The 21,513-nt window shown below is 46.2% G+C and overlaps 1 protein-coding gene and 1 long non-coding RNA gene across 3 annotated transcripts in view; one reads left to right on the forward strand and one right to left on the reverse strand.

The window, feature by feature from the left end:
* DLGAP2 (DLG associated protein 2) overlaps positions 1-21,513 on the forward strand; it is a 637,838-nt gene that overhangs the window by 585,739 nt on the left and 30,586 nt on the right. The window lies entirely within an intron of this gene.
* Positions 20,472-21,199, reverse strand: LOC147343398 (uncharacterized). The gene is made up of 3 exons (XR_015156083.1): positions 21,077-21,199; positions 20,733-20,810; positions 20,472-20,610 (listed from the first exon to the last, which is right to left on the reverse strand). It is a non-coding gene; the product is annotated as an uncharacterized LOC147343398 (long non-coding RNA).

Consider the following 21,513-nt stretch of genomic DNA (forward strand, 5'->3'; position numbering starts at 1 on the left):
CCCACCCCCAATCAGATGAGTTCCAGCTAAAGTACACACTTATTAAAACAGAGAAATCCTAATTTTCATTTATTTCTAAAATGTACTCCCCTTTTAAATATATAGACATATCAGATGCCACAACATGTAGCCTACTGTGCATGTATATGTGCTAAGTTGCTTCAGTAGTATCTAATGGACTCTTTGAGACCCCATGTACTGTAGCCCACCAGGCTTCTCTGTCCATGCAATTCTCTGGGCATGAATACTAGAGTGAGTTTCCATGCCCTCCTCCAGGGGATCTTTCTGACCCGGGGATTGAACCCGCCACCCTTAAGTCTCCTGCATTGGCGGGCTGGCTCTTATTTACCTCTAGTGCCACCTGCAAAGCCCTGCAGCCTATGATAGTGGGTCGTATTTACTCTCAGTATATACTTACATCATTTCATAATTATGTTTAGAAAGCATTGATACTATGGCTTTTGTTTCTTATAATGTGTTAGTTAAAAAACATTAAATTAAAACCAGTTATTTAAATTTACAAAATTATAAAGTATTCTGAGAACTTTTAAAAGAAAATAAGTTTACTCTCGGGAAGAAAGAGGTACTGTGCTGTGCTCTTCAGTCAGATCACTGGCTGTCAGGAGTCTTCTTTCCTTGCAAGGAGGTAGAGGATGAGCCAACATGGGAAGTCAGAGGAACGTGGCCACACAGTACTGTATATATATTGAGTATGTTGATTATCTGTACGTAATCATTTTACACATGCTGTCTTCAAAATGCACTAAAAATTATAATGTACTTGTTACTTTCAGAATTTCGGGTTTTTATTCATTGCTTCTTCTTTCCAAGAAACACTTTGACAACTTAAAATGATGTGTTTGGACTCATACCTAGTGGTTTCCTCTTAGGTATTTCTATTTTCTGGAGAATTAGCCTTTAAGAAAAATTATCCTTTGAAACATCATTCAGAGGGGAAGAGAAGGAGGCTTCCTGCAACCTGCTCATCTTACCCATCTGTCTCTCCTGCCCAGTTTCCTGGTGGCTGGTTACTTTTGCTTTGGACTAGTGGTTGAGGACTGGAGAAGGCGATGGCACCCCACTCCAGTGCTCTTGCCTGGAAAATCCCATGGATGGAGGAGCCTGGAAGGCTGCAGTCCATGGGGTCGCTGAGGGTCAGACACGACTGAGCAACTTCACTTTCACTTTTCAGTTTCATGCATTGGAGAAGGAAATGGCAACCCACTCCAGTGTTCTTGCCTGGAGAATCCCAGGGACGGGGGAGCCTGGTGGGCTGCCGTCTGTGGGGTCGCACAGAGTCGGACACAACTGAAGCAACTTAGCAGCCGCAGCAGTGGGTGAGGACTAAGGCACTGCTAGTCCAAGAAATGCTGGAAAACTGGACATGTGATATCGGTGATGGTTAAGTTTGTGTCAGCCTGCCTGGGCCTAGGTGTTTAGTCAAGCATTATTCTGGGTGTTGCTGTGAGGGTGTTTTTTGACACGTTAACATTCCCATCACTTCATGGGAAATAGATGGGGAAACAGTGGAAACAGAGTCAGACTTTATTTTTTTGGGCTCCAAAATCACTGCAGATGGTGACTGCAGTCATGAAATTAAAAGACGCTTACTCCTTGGAAGAAAAGTTACGACCAACCTAGATAGCATATTGAAAAGTAGAGACATTACTTTGCCAACAAAGGTCCGTCTAGTCAAGGCTATGGTTTTTCCTGTGGTCATGTATGGATGTGAGAGTTGGACTGTAAAGAAAGCTGAGCGCCAAAGAATGATGTGAGAGTTGGACTGTGAAGAAAGCTGAGCGCCGAAGAATTGATGCTTTTGAACTGTGGTGTTGGAGAAGACTCTTGAGAGTCCCTTGGACTGCAAGGAGATCCAACCAGTCCATCCTAAAGGAGATCAGTCTTGGGTGTTCATTGGAAGGACTGATGCTAAAGCTGAAACTCCAGTACTTTAGCTACCTCATGCAAAGAGTTGACTCATTGGAAAAGACACTGTTGCTGGGAGGGATTGGGGGCAGGAGGAGAAGTGGACAACTGAGGATGAGATGGCTGGATGGCATCACTGACTCGATGGACATGAGTTTGGGTGAACTCCGGATGTTGGTGATGGACAGGGAGGCCTGGCGTGCTGTGATTCATGGGGTCAAAAAGAGTCAGACATGACTGAGCGACTGAACTAAACTGAACATTCTCGCATCTGAGTGAAGCCGATTGCCCTCTCTAATGTGGGTGAGCTGTGCCCAATCAGTTGAAGGCCTGAACAGAACAAAAAGCTAACCCTCCATGAGTAGGAGAGAATTCCTCCAGCCTGACTGTTCTCCCTTTGAACTTGACCTGAGAGACCAGCTTCTCCCAGGTCTTGGGCCTGCTGGCCCTTGGATGGGAACTGACCGTCGGCTCTGCTCAGCCTCCAGGTGGGCCCCACCTGGAGGGCCCCACACAGCTCGGGTCTTGACAGGCTCCACGGTCACTCGAGCCAGTTCCTCTCGTAAACCTCTCTCTCCATGTGTGAACACCTCTTCTGGTCTGTTCCTCTGCACAGACGTGACTAATTCAGTATCTACAAAGATTATTTCTTCAGGTTCTACATTTTAAATGGTCGTATCATTTACACAGGAACTTTGATCAGCAGCCCTGCACTCTGGCCAGCAGCTTGACCTTAAGGAGACAGACTGGAATCTTCTGTCCTGTGGCTGGGGTTAGGGGCCGGAGTGGTCATTAAGATGGGAGGCATTTTCACAGATGTTGAGAAGCTATGCTTGTAAAATGATCAGTCAGGTAGATCTAAAAGTATAGAAACACCATTTGCTTCTGCAGGCTGGTGGTTCCTGACCACCACGTGGCAGATCTGACCTCCCCTGGGGTCCGGGGACATCAAAGCAGGACAGAAGCCACCCGGCGGCTCAGGCGGGTCCCGAGGGCGCCCCTGCGGCCGGGTCTGGGGCAGCCAGGGCAGTCGGTGTGCAGGAGCTGCAGGACAGGTGAGTTCAGGTCCAGGAGGAGCACTGAGGGCAGGAGCCGGGGAAGCCCCATGGAAGCAGGGGCAAGAGGCCGAGGGGCCCTCGGGACGTAGCAGACATGGAGCTGCTGGGCCCGGAGCCTGTCCCGACTGCCGGGTTAGGGGCAGGTCGTTCCAGGGAGAAGGTGCCCGCTGCTCACCTGGCAGGTCTGCAGCTGAGCCCTGCAGGAAGCATGCTGAGGAAACTGGAGAGAGACTCCCACAGGGGCCATGGGCTCTGCAGCTGAGGCCCCCAGCTGGGATCCATGGGCTCCTGGGGGACCCCTAATATGTTCAGGAGGTGAGGGGGGATAAAAAGTGGATCCTCAATTTTTCTAACATCTTTGTTGTTCCGTTGCTGAGTCATATCCAGCTCTTTGTGACCTGATGGACTGCAGCATGCCAGGCCTCCCTGTCCTTCACCAGCTCCCGGAGCTTGCTCAAACTCATGTCCATTGAGTCGGTGATGCCATCCAACCATCTCATCCTCTGTCGTCCCCTTCTCCTCCTGCCTTCAGTCTGTCCCAGCATCAGAGTCTTTTCTAATGAGTCAGTTCTTCACATCAGGTGGCCAAAGTATTAGAGCTTCAGCTTCAATCAGTCCTTCCAATGAATATTCAGGGTTGATTTCCTTTAGGATGGACTGGTTTGATCTCCTTGCAGTCCAAGGGATTCTCAGGTGTTTTCTTCAACACCATAGTTCAAAAGCATCAATTCTTTGGCGCTCATCCTGCTTTATGGTCCAACTCTCGCATCTATACGTGACTACTGGAAAAGCTACAGCTTTGTCTAGACAGACCTTTGTCGGCAAAGTAATGTCTCTGCTTTTTAATATGCTGTCTAGGTGTGTCATAGCTTTTCTTCTAAGGAGCAAGCATCTTTTAATTTCGTGGCTGCAGTCATCATCTGCAGTGATTTTGGAGCCCAAGAAAATAAAATGTCACAGTTTCCATTGTTTCCCTATCTATTTGCCATGAAGTGATGGGACTAGATGCCATGATCTTAGTTTTTTGCATGTTGAGTTTTAAGCCACTTTTTTCACTTTCCTCTTTTACCTTCATCAAGAGGCTCTTTAGTTCCTCTTTGCTTTCTGCTACAAGAGTGGTATCATCTGCATATCTGAGACTTTTGATATTTCTCCCTGCAGTCTTGATTCCAGCTTGTGCTTCATCCAGTCTGGCATTTCACATGATGTACTCTGCATATAAGTTAAACAAGCAGGATGACAATATACAGCCTTGACGTACTTCTTTCCCAATTTTGAACCTATCTGTTGTTCCATGTCTGGTTCTAACTGTTGCTTCTTGACCTGCATAAGGTCTCTCAGGAGGCATGTAAGGTGCTGGTCTAACTTTAATATAAAATGTCCCCCCGTTACAAATGCAGCAACAGAACAGGCTTACTTTAGCAGGGCCTCCAACCCCTGGTGTGTTGGACCCAGTATATAGCCGCCCTACAATTCATGCCAGGATTTCAAAACACCCTTTATGTTCATGAGGCTTTGAAATCAACAGTCGTTATCAGTCCTCTTGCCAGATCTCATTATTAACCGCATTAATAGACACCCCGGTCACAGAAATTTCCTAACGTTTTGATAACTGCATTTTGATGTAATTTTTTAATCTCCTGCATTTTAGTTTTCAAATTTAAAATGTTCTCTGTCTTGGGAAGGAGGGCATCTGCTTGACTGAGCTGCTGATGGGTCATAGCCCAGCAGCAGGCCTCGCAGTAGGATTTCTCTGCTCTCGTGAGCAAGGCTTCCCTGGAGACCCAGGGCAAGATATTTGCAGTTTTCTGTGTTAGGCTTTCTCATAGATAATTAGTAACAAATTATTTTAGTTTTTACTGTTGACTCTCTTTTCTCCATGACCATGAGAACAGGCACCTCTTGGTGTTGAACACTGCATCAGACACTTCTAGAACAGGGGCTGGAGTTTCCCACCCATGAGTGCTCGGTTTGCATCGAAGAACACAGCACACAACCATGCAACGGGGGATGATATGCTTCCAGGGGGCCCAGGGTCTCAGGGGCGCTTTCTCGGTCCCTTTGCTGCTGGCCACACAGAACATGCCTTCTGAAGTCGTGTGTGCAAACACCAGGGGCCAGCAGGCTGAGGTCTGCTCACGGTGGGGTCTTTCATGGTGTGCTGGCCACACGGGCTCCTGCCACTACGTGACCAGTCTTACCACACCAGGCTCCAGGGACAACGGCCGGGAATCACAGAGGCCACCGTCGCTGCTAAGCAAGGCTGCTGCTCGCAGGCTGGCCCGTTCTGCCTGAAGCAGTGGTGAACACCCGTGGTTCCCAGGCATCTCTGATCTTTAGTCAGTGTGTTTCCTCACACCCGTTAAGGTCACGGCTACGCTCAGGCACATTTGTATTTGCTGCGCTGAGTTTGCATTCGCCCAGTCTCCTGATCTGTGTGTACACCTGGGCTGTACAGGACTCAGTAAATATTTGTTGAATGTAAGAACAGTTAACTTGAGAATTTACAGCTTATACAATATTTAAATCCATTTACATGAACAGTTTGCACTCACTTAATATTTAAAGTTCAGTGTTTAAGCTCCCCTGGGCTAAGCCGTCCTCTTAGACACCTTGCTCATTGGATGTCTTTCTCTGTGTGTGTATGTGAGTCACTCAATCATGTCCAACTCTTTGCAACCCCCTGACTGCAGCCCACCAGGCTCCTCTGTCTGTGGGATTCTCCAGGCAAGAATACTGGAGTGGGTAGCCATTACCTTCTCCAGGGCATCTTCCTGACCCAGGGATCAAACCCAGGTCTCCTGCACTGCAGGCAGATTCTTTACCATCTGAGCCACCAGGGAAGACTGTACCAACTCAGGGTGCCCACTGCTTTGATCAGATTTTGACATGACACACAGGTGGATCAGGTGCAGCGTAGCTGTGAAAGAAATAACCATGTTTGTTTCTTTCCCTTAAATCACCAAAGTCAAGAGGGGTCAACTTAAACTGCCTTCCCCAAGCAAAATCTCTGCAGAGAGGAGCCCAGAGCTGCTGCAGTGGGAAGGACTGTGTAAAAAACATGCGAATAATATCCCCAAGTCTTATCCTGAGATGTAGGTCAAGTGCAGAGGTTCTCCCAGAATGGCCACCACCCAGGCCGGTTAATTATTCCTCAGATGACATCTGGCCACTTCTGAAAAGAGGTCCTCAGTGGCCCACTAACTGCAGAATCGTCACAGGTGATCCTTCCAGTTTTGATGTTGACTCCCTGGACAGGTAAGAATTATTCAGGCATGTAAAATGACTTTGAGGGAACTGCCTTTCTTTAAGTGCAAGATATCCAAACACTCAAAATACTTTTTTGACTGAGAAAAGTACTCCGCCACCAACTTCCTTTTGCGTTTACAAAGACACCAGAGCTGTTCAAAGCTCAGACTTTCAGTTAGCACTAGCTGGTTGTCATTTCCTTTCAGTAGGGGTATTAGGCTAAAACAGAATTTGGATATGGCATTTTTACGTTCCCAGATTTGGAGTAAGAGATTGAATGAGGTTGAGATTACTCTTTCGACCCATTTTCAGGTGCCAGAAGAAGTAGAGTGCCACACACGTGTACAGTGAGCTTGGTTTATGGCTTCAGACTTGGGTTCTGAAGTTGGTATTTTTCACTGATCCTTTCAAATGATGGCTAGGTGGCAGCGAACCATAGTCAGGAAACCATAGACTCTGGGGACATATATTCATATATGTAGAGCATTCCCTCATAAACTGATTACATTGAATTTACTTAATTACATTGAATTTACTTCATCCTAACATAGTAATTAAAACACAGAGCCATGCTGTGCTTTTTAAACACAAATGATGGGGAAGCTTTGAAAGTCCGAGTGGATTTATTATATAGCACATTTATACCTCTGTTTACCCATTTATAAATGTTCTTTATGATAAATCCACTAGGACTTTGGTTTGATCCCTGAGTCGGAAAGATGCCCTGGAGAAGGAAATGGCAACCCACTCCAGGATTCTTGCCTGGAGAATCCCATGGACAGAGGAGCTTGGTGGGCTACAGTCCTGGGAGTCGTAAAGAGTCGGACACGACTGAGAGACTGAGCACAGACAGATGTACATTCATTTATTACTTTTTGGAAGCCAAGGAGGAAAGAGATAAGGAAGGATGAGGTGACTGTGTCTGATGTCGCCATGAGTGTGAATAAGAAGGAAGGCTTCGCCAGCTGAGGGGCATGGCTGTTTCTGGGATGGCAGATGAAGGTCCTCTGAATTCCTGTGTGGCAAATGCAGGGCAAGGCCGCATACCCGTTCATTAAAGTGTCTGTGTGTGCTTTGATCTCTCTCTCTAACAGGAAGTCGGTGTTTATTGGTTTCTAGCAGGCCATTCCTTCACTGCCATTTTGGTCAGTCACACAATCAATGGAATCCAGTACACAAATATTTATTTTGTGCCTTATGTCTATAAAATACTAGAGAGATACTTCGTGAAAGAAAAGGAAACGGAACTGAAGTAGGTTTAGAAGCTCTGGGCATATCTGCAAATAGGTAATCACCGTGATCACATTTTCTCAGCTGATACTTGGTAGTTAACATTTAGTCCCTTCTGTTAATGAATATTGAGTTATTACAAAATGGTCTATGATTCATGAAACAGTCAGAGTTCTCTCCTCTTCCGAAGACTTACAACAGGAACTGAGATCCCAGGTCTCAGCCATGGGACAGAGGAGTCTCATCCCGCCCACTCGCCCTTTCCCACAGACTGGGGCTTAGTTGTCTCTGCAAGGGAAGTTTCTAAAAGGCCTGTGCTCTCTGGCAAATGGTGCCAAAAAGAAATGAGTTACTTTGGCGTGTGGGCTCTTTACAAGGCACATGCTGTGTGCCTGTCAAGGGATGCTCAGAGTCTGTATCTGCATGCATTAGATGCAAGCCCTGTCCACTGTCCTACAGATGAGGCCGCCACCGCAGCAATCCCACCCACACTTGTCCACATCTAAATGCCGCGCCAGACTTCAGCTCAGGGAGCCCCGGCCTGGCACCCCAAGGCCTCGCCTATGGGCCGAGATCAGGGAGTTCCTTTCCTAAAGCCCCATTTGAATGATTCTTTCTCTTTTCTCTTCAAAATTAAGTTGGCTTTTTTTTCTAGTCATACATTATTACCATGTAGGTGTGACCTTTAGAGATGTTTGTGTTTCTTTGTCTCTCTCTTTCAAAAGAATAACCATGAACCTGGTACTAACTGAGTATTAAACTAGACCCCAGGTTCAGGCAGAAAAGTCCATTGGATTTTATACATACCGTGGTGCTTTTCACAAAACTATTGTGAGGTTGCACTTGGAGCCCGTCACAGGGAGCACCCGTGTGTTGTAATGATGTATTTGGCTCCGTGTCTCCTTCCTGGGGATGGGAGAACAGGGAGGCAGGGATTTCCTCACTGCTGGGTCCCCAGGGCCTGGGATGTGCTAAGCATTATAGAAATACTTGCTGAGTCTTTAATGAAAACAGTGAACAAATGGATTAATCAGTAAAGGACGTTTTCTGAGCTGTGCTCAGGTGGGAACACTGTTCCCAGGGTAGGTGGGTTTGCTCTGTGACTGAGATTCTGAACTTAGAGCAGGAGAATAAAAATGTTCATTGAACGCTGACAGCAGTGTGCTGTCATCCAGGGAGGCGTGGATCAGCAGCCTGGTTCTTTGTGAGGACTCACTTAGAACTACTTTGTGCTTCATGGCAGACTGCGTCATCTGTTTTCCAGCTCTGGGTGTCAGGTCAGGTTTTCTGTTTATAAAGAATATTGTGGGAAGTGGAGCCCAGGAAAGGGAGTCAGCCGGCAGGCCGACACGTTACCTGCAGTCTCTGAAAAGACAGTAAATGGTCGCCTTGTCCATGTCTCCCAACTTTCTTATAGAACTTTATGGGAGAAGTCCCTGGCAGCTCAGTGGTAAAGAAGCTGCCTGCCAATGCAGGAGACTTGGGTTCCATCCCTGGGTCAGAAAGATCCTCTAGAGGAGGGCATGCCAACCCACTCCAGTATTCTTGCCTGGAGAATCCCATGGACAGAGGAGCCTGGGAGGCTACAGTCTATGGGGTCACAAAGAGTCGAACACGACTGAGCGACAGAACAACACAAGGCAAAATTTATGATGTATTCATTAGATGCTGAGCATCAGTAGGTGTAAATAGCTCGTTACGTCTTATTTTTACCCTTGCAATTGGTGTCATCGTTATCGCTTTATTAACTGTGCGTTGGAAGGTTTCTCCCTTTTCCTTGAGTCAAGAGACAGTAGTAACTCTGATACTTTAACTCGTGGGGTCCACAGCCACACCTGCCTTGTTTGCCACAAGCCGACGTGAAGTCAGTGATTTCATCGTGAAACAAAGCACCGGCCTGGAATTACTCCCCCACACATCGTGATGGAAAAAATACTGTTCTGGCACAACTCTAATGCGGGCTTCATTCCTGATTACACGTCCCCTGTGAAACGAGGTGCAGCCCACAGCTCTGAGGACAGAGGACAGTGCCACCCGCTGCTCCATCTGCAGATCCTCCAGAAGCAGACTGACTCCAGTCTCCCCCAGCTGTGTCCTTGTGGTGGGTCTGTCAGCTTTTCCACTGAAAAAAAATCAGTGTTTTCCATGATTAGCATTTTCAGCTAAGTTGAAGCCTCCTGTTCTCACAGACTCGGGACACAGCTGTTTCCCACTGGACACCTGATTGGGGGGGAACCACCCTCTGCACCCCGTATGTTTCAACATTCTGTCTTGTCTGTCCCCACAACCTCAGGACTTGCCTGTAAATCAATCCTGATGTTGTGTGATTTTGTTTACAGCCTGGCCCCTTGAACACTCAGAATTCTGTACTTAGAAACTTATCTGACTCTCTATACCTTTAAAAGTTGCCTCATTCTTAGCTTTTCCTTGGAAAATCCAAGTTCTTCTTGTCCAAAGTGGGTTTTAAATATTTTAAATGAAAACAGGAAGTGTCTCAAACCATGAAACAGCTGTCATCACTTCATTTTACTATCTGCAAGATGTTAGATGCTGGCTAGACTGTAATTTCTTGCTAATTAACACATGGGAAGTGGATGTCTTTGCTTCTGGCCCATCAGAACTTGTGCGGCCCACACGAGTTTCTGTAACTTCAGGGAAACCACGGTGCTCATGTTAGGGGGATGAGACTTCTGCATCCTGAGTGACTTATGTATGTTTTGAGACTGACATTAATTAAAGTGTCAAAGTAGCTTTAATCTTTTATGTTGAATCTTTGCCTTTGGTTTGGGTTCTCCAATATCCAGACTCTCAATTAGACATTCATGGGCTTGATTACTGTAATTCTTTTTATGCTGTTATCTTTGAAGTTCTAATTAAGAGAGTGCAATGAATTTAAGTGTGACTGTTACATTCAAATAGAATGGTGAAGACTGCCTTTCGAAGTATATTTTATGTTGATTACGTATTTGTGCTTTATATGATAGAATGCTAATTTTTAAATTTCCTTTTGGGCTTGCAAATGGCTTGTAAGGACCAAAATCAAAAATGGTGTCCAGAATTCCAGGTGTGGAGGGATAAGGCACCAACTGAAGTAACGATGTGTTTGCATTTGAGATGACTCATGGTCATGCGGAAGTGGAGACTGTGGGGTAGTTGATTTCATCCAATTCAGGTTCAGTTCAGTTCAGTCGTGTCCGACTCTTTGCAACCCCATGAATCGCAGCATGCCAGGCCTCCCTGTCCATCACCAACTCCTGGAGTTCACTCAGACTCACGTCCATCGAGTCAGTGATACCATCCAGCCATCTCATCCTCTGTTGTCCCCTTCTCCTCCTGCCCCCAATCCCTCCCAGCATCAGAGTCTTTTCCAATGAGTCAACTCTTCGCATGAGGTGGCCAAACTATTGGAGTTTCAGCTTTAGCGCCATTCCTTCCAAAGAACACCCAGAGATGATCTCCTTCAGAATGGACTGGTTGGATCTCCTTGCAGTCCAAGGGACTCTCAAGAGTCTTCTCCAACACCACAGTTCAAAAGCATCAATTCTTCGGCGTTCAGCGTTCTTCACAGTCCAACTCTCACATCCATACATGACCACAGGAAAAACCATAGCCTTGACTAGATGGACCTTTGTTGGCAAAGTAATGTCTCTACTTTTCAATATGCTATCTAGGTTGGTCATAACTTTCCTTCCAAGGAGTAAGTGTCTTTTAATTTCATGGCTGCAGTCACCATCTGCAGTGATTTTGAAACCGAAAAAAATAAAGTCTGACACTGTTTCCACTGTTTCCCCATCTATTTCCCATGACGTGATGGGACCAGATGCCATGATCTTCGTTTTCTGAATGTTGAGCTTTAAGGCAACTTTTTCACTCTCCACTTTCACCTTCATCAAGAGGCTTTTTAGTTCCTCTTCACTTTCTGCCATAAGGGTGGTGTCATCTGCATATCTGAGATTATTGATATTTCTCCCGGCAGTCTTGATTCCAGCTTGTGCTTCTTCCAGCCCAGCATTTCTCATGATGTGCTCTGCATATCAGTTAAATAAGCAGGGTGACGATATGCAGCCTTGACGTACTCCTTTTCCTATTTGGAACCAGTCTGTTGTTCCTTGTCCACTTCTAACTGTGGCTTCCTGACCTGCATACAGATTTCTCAAGAGGCAGGTCAGGTGGTCTGGTATTCCCATCTCTTTCAGAATTTTCCACAGTTTATTGTGATCCACACAGTCAAAGGCTTTGGCATAGTCAATAAAGCAGAAATAAATGTTTTTCTGAAACTCTCTTGCTTTTTCAATGATCCAGTGGATGTTGGCAATTTGGTCTCTAGTTCCTCTGCCTTTTCTAAAACCAGCTTGAACAACTGGAAGTTCGCGGTTCACGTATTGCTGAAACCTGGCTTGGAGAATTTTGAGCATTACTTTACTAGCGTGTGAGATGAGTGCAATTGTGTGGTAGTTTGAGCATTCTTTGGCATTGCCTTTCTTTGGGATTGGAATAAAACTGACCTTTTCCAGTCCTGTGGCCACTGCTGAGTTTTCCAAATTTGCTGGCATATTGAGTGCAGCACTTTCACAGCATCATCTTTCAGGATTTGAAATAGCTCAACTGGAATTCCGTTACCTCCACTAGCTTTGTTCGTAGTGATGCTTTCTAAGGCATCCAAGTTAGTTTACCTCAAATAGAGTGTGTTTCTCCAGATCCCCCTTCAATAGATTTGCTAACCCAACACTGAAGACCTACAGGAAAGTCTTTACAGTGGAGTTCCTCTGCTTTGTATCATCCGCTGAACAGAGAGGTGGGCTTGTACTGATTGAACTTCGCCTGGAGGAAAAGCTCAAGACCAGCACGGTCCTGGAAGACTATGGCCTGCGGCCGCTGTCAATCACCATCCCCGTTGGCTGATCTTGACTGTTGAGGCACTCAAGTGCAGCTCAAATGTGGAGGAACTGATGCTTAATTATAGTTTAGGTGTTTTGATATTTTTTTCCTTTTTATTTATTTTTTTAAAATTTTATTTTTAACTTTACAATATTGTATTGATATTTTAGAAGTTTGTTGTCATTTAGTCGCTGAGTCATATCTGACACTTTGTGACCCCTTGGACTGTAGCCTGCCAGGTTCCTCTGTCAATGGGATTCTCCAGGCAAGAATACTGGAATGGGTTGCCATTTCCTTCTCCAGGGGATCTTCCCAACCCAGGGATCAAACCCATGTCTCCTGCGCTGTAGGTGAATTCTTTACCTCTGTGCCACCTGGGAAGCCTTTAAAAGTTCAGATGGACAAAGCCATCTGGAAGGTGGCCCTTCTCACAGAACCAGAACAAATCCACAAGGTTTTAGGCACAGTCATCGTCCAGGTGGAGAAGTCCGCCCTCCTGTCGCTCAACCAGCAGGTCCATGGCTGCAGCCTCTTCCCACCTGCCGGCTCAGCCTCCTTCTGACCCAGGGCTTTGAGTCATTTCTTCAGAAAGAGTCCAAGTGAGATGAACTCAAGCCGGCACGTGCCTGGGAAAGCCTGATTTTCATGCACCTCATCACTCGGCTCTAACAGAAGAACTAACCAAGTTTCCTTTAAGCATCAACACTTTTAGTTCAATGCTGTTTTCTTTTTTTTTTAATGTGCAATTTTAATCAATTTTGGCTTTGTTTCCTTTTTTTTTTTTAATTTATTCCTTTATTTCTCATGTGTTCCCCATCCTGAACCCTCCTCCCTCCTCCCTCCCCATACCATCCCTCTGGGTCGTCCCAGTGCACCAGCCCCAAGCATCCAGTATTGTGCATTGAACCTGGACTGGCATCTCGTTTCATACATGACATTTCACATGTTTCAATGCCATTCTCCCAAATCTTCCCACCCTCTCCCTCTCCCACAGAGTCCATAAGCCTGTTCTATACATCAGTGTCTCTTTTGCTGTCTCATATACAGGGTTATCGTTACCATCTTTCTAAATTCCATATATATGCGTTAGTATACTGTATTGGTGTTTGTCCTTCTGGCTTACTTCACTCTGTATAATAGGCTCCAGTTTCATCCACCTCATTAGAACTGATTCAAATGTATTCTTTTTAATGGCTGAGTAATACTCCATTGTGTATATGTACCACAGCTTTCTTATCCATTCATCTGTTGATGGACATCTAGGTTGCTTCCATGTCCTGGCTATTATAAACAGTGCTGCGATGAACATTGGGGTACACGTGTCTCTTTCCCTTCTGGTTTCCTAAGTGTGTATGCCCAGCAGTGGGATTGCTGGATCATAAGGCAGTTCTATTTCCAATTTTTTAAGGAATCTCCACACTGTTCTCCATAGTGGCTGTACTAGTTTGCATTCCCACCAACAGTGTAAGAGGGTTCCCTTTTCTCCACACCCTCTCCAGCATTTATTATTTGTAGACTTTTGGATCGCAGCCATTCTGACTGGTGTGAAATGGTATCTCATAGTGGTTTTGATTTGCATTTCTCTGATAATGAGTGATGTTGAGCATCTTTTCATGTGTTTGTTAGCCATCTGTATGTCTTCTTTGGAGAAATGTCTATTTAGATCTTTGGCCCATTTTTTGATTGGGTCATTTATTTTTCTGGAGTTGAGCTGTAGGAGTTGCTTGTATATTTTTGAGATTAGTTGTTTGTTGGTTGCTTCATTTGCTATTATTTTCTCCCATTCTGAAGGCTGTCTTTTCACCTTGATAATAGTTTCCTTTGATGTGCAGAAGCTTTTAAGTTTAATTAGGTCCCATTTGTTTATTTTTGCTTTTATTTCCAGTATTCTGGGAGGTGGGTCATAGAGGATCCTGCTGTGATGTATGTCAGAGAGTGTTTTGCCTATGATCATAAGAGACTATTATCAACAATTATATGCCAATAAAATGGACAACGAGGAAGAAATGGACAAATTCTTAGAAAAGTACAACTTTCCAAAACTCGACCAGGAGGAAATAGAAAACCTTAACAGACCCATCACAAGCATGGAAATTGAAACTGTAATCAAAAATCTTCCGGCAAACAAAAGCCCAGGTCCAGACGGCTTCACAGCTGAATTCTACCAAAAATTTAGAGAAGAGCTAACACCTATCCTGCTCAAACTCTTCCAGAAAATTGCAGAGGAAGGTAAACTTCCAAACTCATTCTATGAGGCCACCATCACCCTAATACCAAAACCTGACAAAGATCCCACAAAAAAAGAAAACTACAGGCCAATATCACTGATGAATATAGATGCAAAAATCCTAAACAAAATTCTAGCAATCAGAATCCAACAACACATTAAAAAGATCATACACCATGACCAAGTGGGCTTTATCCCAGGGATGCAAGGATTCTTCAATATCCGCAAATCAATCAATGTAATACACCACATTAACAAATTGAAAAACAAAAACCATATGATTATCTCAATAGATGCAGAGAAAGCCTTTGACAAAATTCAACACCCATTTATGATAAAAACTCTCCAGAAAGCAGGAATAGAAGGAACATACCTCAACATAATAAAAGCTATATATGACAAACCCACAGCAAACCTTATCCTCAATGGTGAAAAATTGAAAGCATTTCCTCTAAAGTCAGGAACAAGACAAGGGTGCCCACTTTCACCATTACTATTCAACATAGTTTTGGAAGTTTTGGCCACAGCAATCAGAGCAGAAAAAGAAAAGGAATCCAAATTGGAAAAGAAGAAGTAAAACTCTCACTATTTGCAGATGACATGATCCTCTACATAGAAAACCCTAAAGACTCCACCAGAAAATTACCAGAACTAATCAATGATTATAGTAAAGTTGCAGGATATAAAATCAACACACAGAAATCCCTTGCATTCCTATACACTAATAATGAGAAAACAGAAAGAGAAATTAAGGAAACAATTCCATTCACCATTGCAACGAAAAGAATAAAATACTTAGGAATATATCTACCTAAAGAAACTAAAGACCTATATATAGAAAACTATAAAACACTGGTGAAAGAAATCAAAGAGGACACTAATAGATGGAGAAATATACCATGTTCATGGATTGGAAGAATCAATATAGTGAAAATGAGTATACTACCCAAAGCAATTTATAGATTCAATGCAATCCCTATCAAGCTACCAACAGTATTCTTCACAGAGCTAGAACAAATAATTTCACAATTTGTATGGAAATACAAAAAACCTCAAATAGCCAAAGCGATCTTGAGAAAGAAAAATGGAACTGGAGGAATCAACCTGCCTGACTTCAGGCTCTACTACAAAGCCACAGTTATCAAGACAGTATGGTACTGGCACAAAGACAGAAATATAGATCAATGGAACAAAATAGAAAGCCCAGAGATAAATCCACGCACATATGGACACCTTATCTTTGACAAAGGAGGCAAGAATATACAATGGATTAAAGACAATCTCTTTAACAAGTGGTGCTGGGAAATCTGGTCAACCACTTGTAAAAGAATGAAACTAGAACACTTTCCAACACCATATACAAAAATAAACTCAAAATGGATTAAAGATCTCAACGTAAGATCAATGCTGTTTTCATAGAGATCTCCCTACCATGGCTCCTTCCATCTTGAGTAGTGTAATGAGCCTTCCCTTGTGCCCGGAGCCTTGAATCGGCCTTGAGAGGCTCCACAGAGAAGGCTTCTTCTCCCCATGCTGCTTCCTCTCACAGCCACTGTTTTTGGGGTGAGTCTCACCAACACATCTGATCCCTGAGACCTAGGCAGGATCCAGACCAACTCAGGAAATGCAATAAAGCAAAGTGCATGTAATCTCCCCCTAGAACCACAAAACAGCCTGAAGATCTCCAGGGATTTCATAGTGTTAGGCACTTGGTAAAAAAAATCAATGTCAGGTTTTAAAACCAAAGGGATGTTCCTGCCTGGACTCAGTTTAAAGAGAAAGAGAGAGAGAAAGGGAGCTAGGACTTACCTGGCAGTCCAGCGGCTAACACTTTGCCGTTCCAATTCAGGGAACACGTGTTTGATCCCTCGTTGGGGAGCTGGATCCCACATGCTGCCCAGCACAGCCAAAGAAAAGGCAGAGAGAGAAAGTAGTCAGGCCTTCAGGATACCTAAAGAAAGTTATCGTTTCATTTTTTACTTCAAAATTTGTATTTGATCACTTTTATTTAAATAAGTTTTGAGATTGTTTAGAAGTCTGTTGATTCATCTGCTCTTTGAAGCTGTACATACTTCAGTAGAATTACATTGCTAAGTTAAAATTAAAATTTTCATTCGTATATGATGTTTGTCTGACCTACATGTAGAAAATGATAGACAATACAGCCTGTACCTAATAATTAGCTCAATCATTATTACCCAAACTGTTCAACTGAATAATTGAATATTTTTCTTGAATGTGTAAAAGGATATCTATAATTACTTATTTTAATCAGTGGCAGCAAATTAACATGATCAAATGCACATTTTTAATTCTTTCTTCTTCATGGTCTTCTTTTTTTTTTTATGATTGGCTGCACCTCACAGCTTGCCCGATTTTAAACACCAACCAGGGATTGAACCCTTGCCCTCAGCAGGGAAAGCATGGAGTCCTAACCACTGGATCGCCAGGGCGTTCCCTTTAATTCTTTCTTCACTGTATTTTCCAGCTTCTAATTCTAAGAACTCATTTAAGAATAAACAATTCAAAAAAGAAAGAATACACAATTCTGTTCTACAAGTTGTAAGTACCAACACATATCTGTCAGGAGAGTGGACTCATGAATGAATATAGTGATATACCCATATTTTTTAAAAAACTCTGTCTCAATGCTATTTTATTTATCTAAAATATTTTATTTACATTAAGCTTTATTTGCCCCAAACTGACAACAGATTTTTAAATTATCAAATTCAGAAGCATTCAGTTGACCAAGAATGTAAAAGTGGTGCAGCGTCTGCAGTGAGTGGCCCTGTCCAAGGCCACAGGGGGCCTGCCGTGTGCATACACCTGACGGGGAGGCACAGGGCCATTGAGAACCTGTCTTCAATGCCTGTCTCACGGTGTAAACTGCAAATCCCGTTTGGCTTCTGTACTAATGTGTGGGCCTGGATCTGGTGTGTGCGTGTCTGGAACTTTTATGTGTATTTTTCCATGTGTTTCTTTAGCTTGTGTTAAGTTACTCACAAAACATTAGGTAGCAGCTGTTTATTTCCATGAAGTGTATGTGTTAGATTCTCACTGGGGCCGTTACAAGGGGATCAAGGGACAAGTGACAGGTATTTTCAGGGGCTGCAAAGCGCCCCAGAGAAGCCATACTTCCCTTGGCCAAGGTGGTGGTGGAGCTGCAGGCAGGAATCCTCACTGGTGCAGCCAGGACTCTCCTTGGCCGCTGGTGGCTAAAGGCCACTGCAGATGTCCTCAGGGGAGCCCCATGTTCTGGCGGGACCTCACATCCACTCTGGCCCTAAGAGCAGCCTCAGGGGCCCCCCCAACACAGTGTGGAAACAGCATGAACGCGTCCTTTCACTGTGCTGCCCCTCCCAGCTGGAGTATAGACTGTTCTCTGCTACGCTGCAAACAGACTTGTTGTTCATAAAGTCCTGTCTGACTCTTTGTGACCCCATGACCGCAGCACTCCAGGCTTCCCTGTCCTTCACTATCTCCCGGGGCTTACTCAAACTTATGTCCATTGAGTTGGTGATGCCATCCAACCATCTCATCCTCTGCCATCCCCTTCTCCTCCTGCCTTCAATCTTTCCCATCATCAGGGTCTTTTCTAATGAGTTGACTCTTCACATCATGGGGCCAAAGTATTGGAGCTTCAGCTTCAGCACCAGTCCTGCCAAGGACCCCCCTTTTAATTAACTTGTTAGGAAAGTGTGTTGTCCCACTACATTTTTACAAAGAAATCAGTGTATAAATTCATATTATCACCCTGTGGCAAACGCATTCCAAGTTGAGAAGATGTGATAGTGGATTTTCCTGTGACCGTGGACATAAATTGCAATACTGAAAATAAGACAACCAGACAAGAAGGGAGTTTGGTTGCTTTGTCAGATTTTCAGTCTAAGTTGCACTGGGTACATTTAGTCAGATTCATCCTTTTTAGCAGGTGAAGGGAGTCCCTTGAGGTTGAGCATGACACGGGGGCGAGCTGTGCTGGACGTGGGCTTTGTCGCGTGGCGGGCATCAGCCTGGCTTCCTGCGAAGGTGTCTCGCTGTGTTTGTCGGTCCTCGCGCGCATGTCCTCACTCCTGGGAGGTGAGCACGGCCAGAAAGCCCACCGTCTGCTACTCTGTGCTCACCTCCACACTGTGAACATAAACACACCTGCGAGAGCGAGGCGTCGCTCTGTGACCTGTGCCCCTGGCTTCCTCGGTTGCCTGCATTGTCACCACCAGGAGCCGGGAGGCAGGTGCCGCTCTTCAGAATCAGTATTTCTGCTTAAGAGAAGCAACTAGGACCACCCCCGCCCCCCGCTGTAGGATGAGGTCCGGGTCGCTCAGCCACAGCCACGGCACAGAGGCGGGGGCAGGGCACCGCCTGCTCTCGGCAGGGTCTGCAGACACGGTGGCAAAGGATAAAGACCCTCCTTCCTAAATGAGCTATGCTCCCTGCGTTCCCACGAAGATGCCACCAGCTCTCAGTGTTTGACGTGAAAAGCTGCCAGTAACCTCTCTTCCCATCAATTCACATGTAGATACTGTGCTTGATTCCCTTGTCATAGCGATGTTATGAGCGGTGGAGAAAAGCTCACTGAGAAACAAAACGTGATGTGGGAGAGGTGTGGGAGAGAGGTGAATGCACTTTGCACAGCCAGCTGTGTCCCGGGTCAGGAAGGCGGACCTCAGCCTGACTCCATGCAGGGAAAGACGGGCCGTTACAGAAAGACCCGGCCACCCACGTCCCTTCACGTCACAGGGGAGCGGGTGGGCCCCGCCTGAGACACGAGGTGGTGGCCTCACTTGGGTTTATTTCTGAGCTGGTCATCTGTGAGGTGGGGCCTTCCTGAGCCTGGACAACGTCCAGTAGCACCCCGGCTCTGCCCTTCCCCGTCGTAACCACCAGTAGTGTCCCCAGATGTCGCCAAGGTCCCCTGGGAGAGAGGGGTGCAGGTTCTCCGGGCTGAGCAATGCTGGCTGACACTGGAGGGTCTGAGATTCCCCAGACAGGGAAGAAGGGCAGGGACCTGTCTGGGGCCCCTACGGTCCCCAAGAGGGTACAGCCAGCGAGCCTTCCCCAGGCAAGCAGCCATCTGGGGGCAGAACAGGGCAAGGCCCTACCCCCTGCCCGCTGTCCCCTGCACCTGCTCTCCTCAGCTGGTCCATGAGACACGGGAGGCCCCTGGTTCCTGAAACCCCAGCCCCCTTCCTGCTGCTGAGTCAGCGAGCCAGGACCCGGCTGAAGGGAGGTGGCACTCCTGCCCCCAGGGCCAGCAGAGCATTCGCAACCCCTCCTGCGTCTCAGGGCCTAACTCTCCCCAAAGGGTCCTGACGATGTCCAGCCTCAGCTGGCGGTACCCAGACCCTTGATCACTCCAGATCCCAGGGTGTCTTCTCCACCCGCCAGCAATCACAGTGAAGCCTGAGCTGCTCTCTTATCTTACTGAGAAGCCCAGATACATTCATAGTTTTTTTTCTCTGTGGCCAGAAACAACTTTCTTGAAGAAGGTGGGTTTGCTGTGCTTTTTGCATTTTCCTTCTTCTGGAACAGTCCTTCTGTTCTGCAGTCACTAGCCCCCGGAGCGGCTTCCCAGATGGGTCAGTGGTAAAGAACCCGCCTGCCAAGCAGGAGACGCGGTTCAGTCCCTGGGTCGGGAAGAGCCCCTGGAGGAGGGCACGGCAGCCCACTCCAGCATTCCTGCCTGGAGAACTCCGTGGAGGAGGGGCCCAGCCTGACTCCCGGGACCTGGTATCCTCAGTGACTGTGCCCCCATGGCGATGATGCTGGGGTTTCAGCAAGCTCACTAAGTGCTGGGTTTGCTCCAAGGGGGCTTGCAGGGCACGACTGTAGGTATGTGCGGGGGGTTGAGGGGCTGTGGTGAACCGTCCAGGGGTCCCTGAAGCTTTGTGAGCTCCAGGGAACAGGACTGACCGCGGGGCCTGGGCAAGAGTTACCACAGGGCTGGAGGGGACGCATCACAGTTGACTCTGACCAGATGGACAGAGGTCTTCTTAAACCGAAGGATTTTAGCCACTTGAACACCACGGGTGGACAGGCCTGGTGAGGAGAGTGAATGAGCCTTTAAGAAGCAGCTTCAGGCAGCAGGGCCCTGCCACTCGAGGGGAGGAGCCGCCCGCCCTCGGTGGGGAGGGCCCCTCCTGCAAGCACTTCGCACTTACTTCAACGTCAGTCCTCAGTGCTGGAGGTCGGAGCTTGGGAACACTTTCTCAAACATCAGAATCTCCCAGAATAAAAACCTGGAATAAAGTCAGTGTTCAACAATTTTCCTTTTGGGGCTGATGAGCATTAAGGGGGAAAGTCTTTAAAAAGACTTGTTTTAGAGGTTTCTCTGTTGTAGACAATGTTCAGAGTCCATTTTTCTAACAGCCTTCTTCCTACCTCTGTTTTCTACCCACACATGCCTCTTTCCCATTCACCCTTTTGAAAATGTGTGCATTTTATTAATTTTCATGTGCAGTTTGTATGCCTTTAAACTCAGATCCTCCTGACGTGATAAACTCACTCTGTTTTATTTGTTGATGTCCATCTGGGTGACACTTGATGCTTTACTTCTTGGGAGAATCCACTCACACAGATTTAAAAGTCACTGGCAGGGCACCTGCAGCCTGGGAGTACTGGTTGGAGTCCCTGCAGGTGGGAAAGGAGTTGACGCATCTCCTCAGCATGCAGCCGACTCCTGGCTCAGCTCTGCAGGCCCTTAAAGCAGAGCGGCTCCATCTGCCCCCGGGGAGGGGGCCGCCCCCCGGGTCACCCACCACCCTGCCTGGTCCCCAAGCCAACTGCCCTCGCTCACCTGCCGCCGGCGTGGCTGCCAAGTTTGCTGATGATGAGGGCCCCCGGGGGGTTCCAGCCAGTTCTTCCTTCCAGGGAAAGCAGCACAGCCGACCTCAGGGGGAAGTCCACTCCCATCAGAGCAGCTGTGAGGTTTTCCTGCCGTGA

Source organism: Bos grunniens, chromosome 27 (assembly GCF_055505025.1).
Source record: "Bos grunniens cultivar Pamir isolate PY7600 chromosome 27, Bosgru_T2T1.0, whole genome shotgun sequence".
NCBI lineage: Eukaryota > Metazoa > Chordata > Mammalia > Artiodactyla > Bovidae > Bos > Bos grunniens.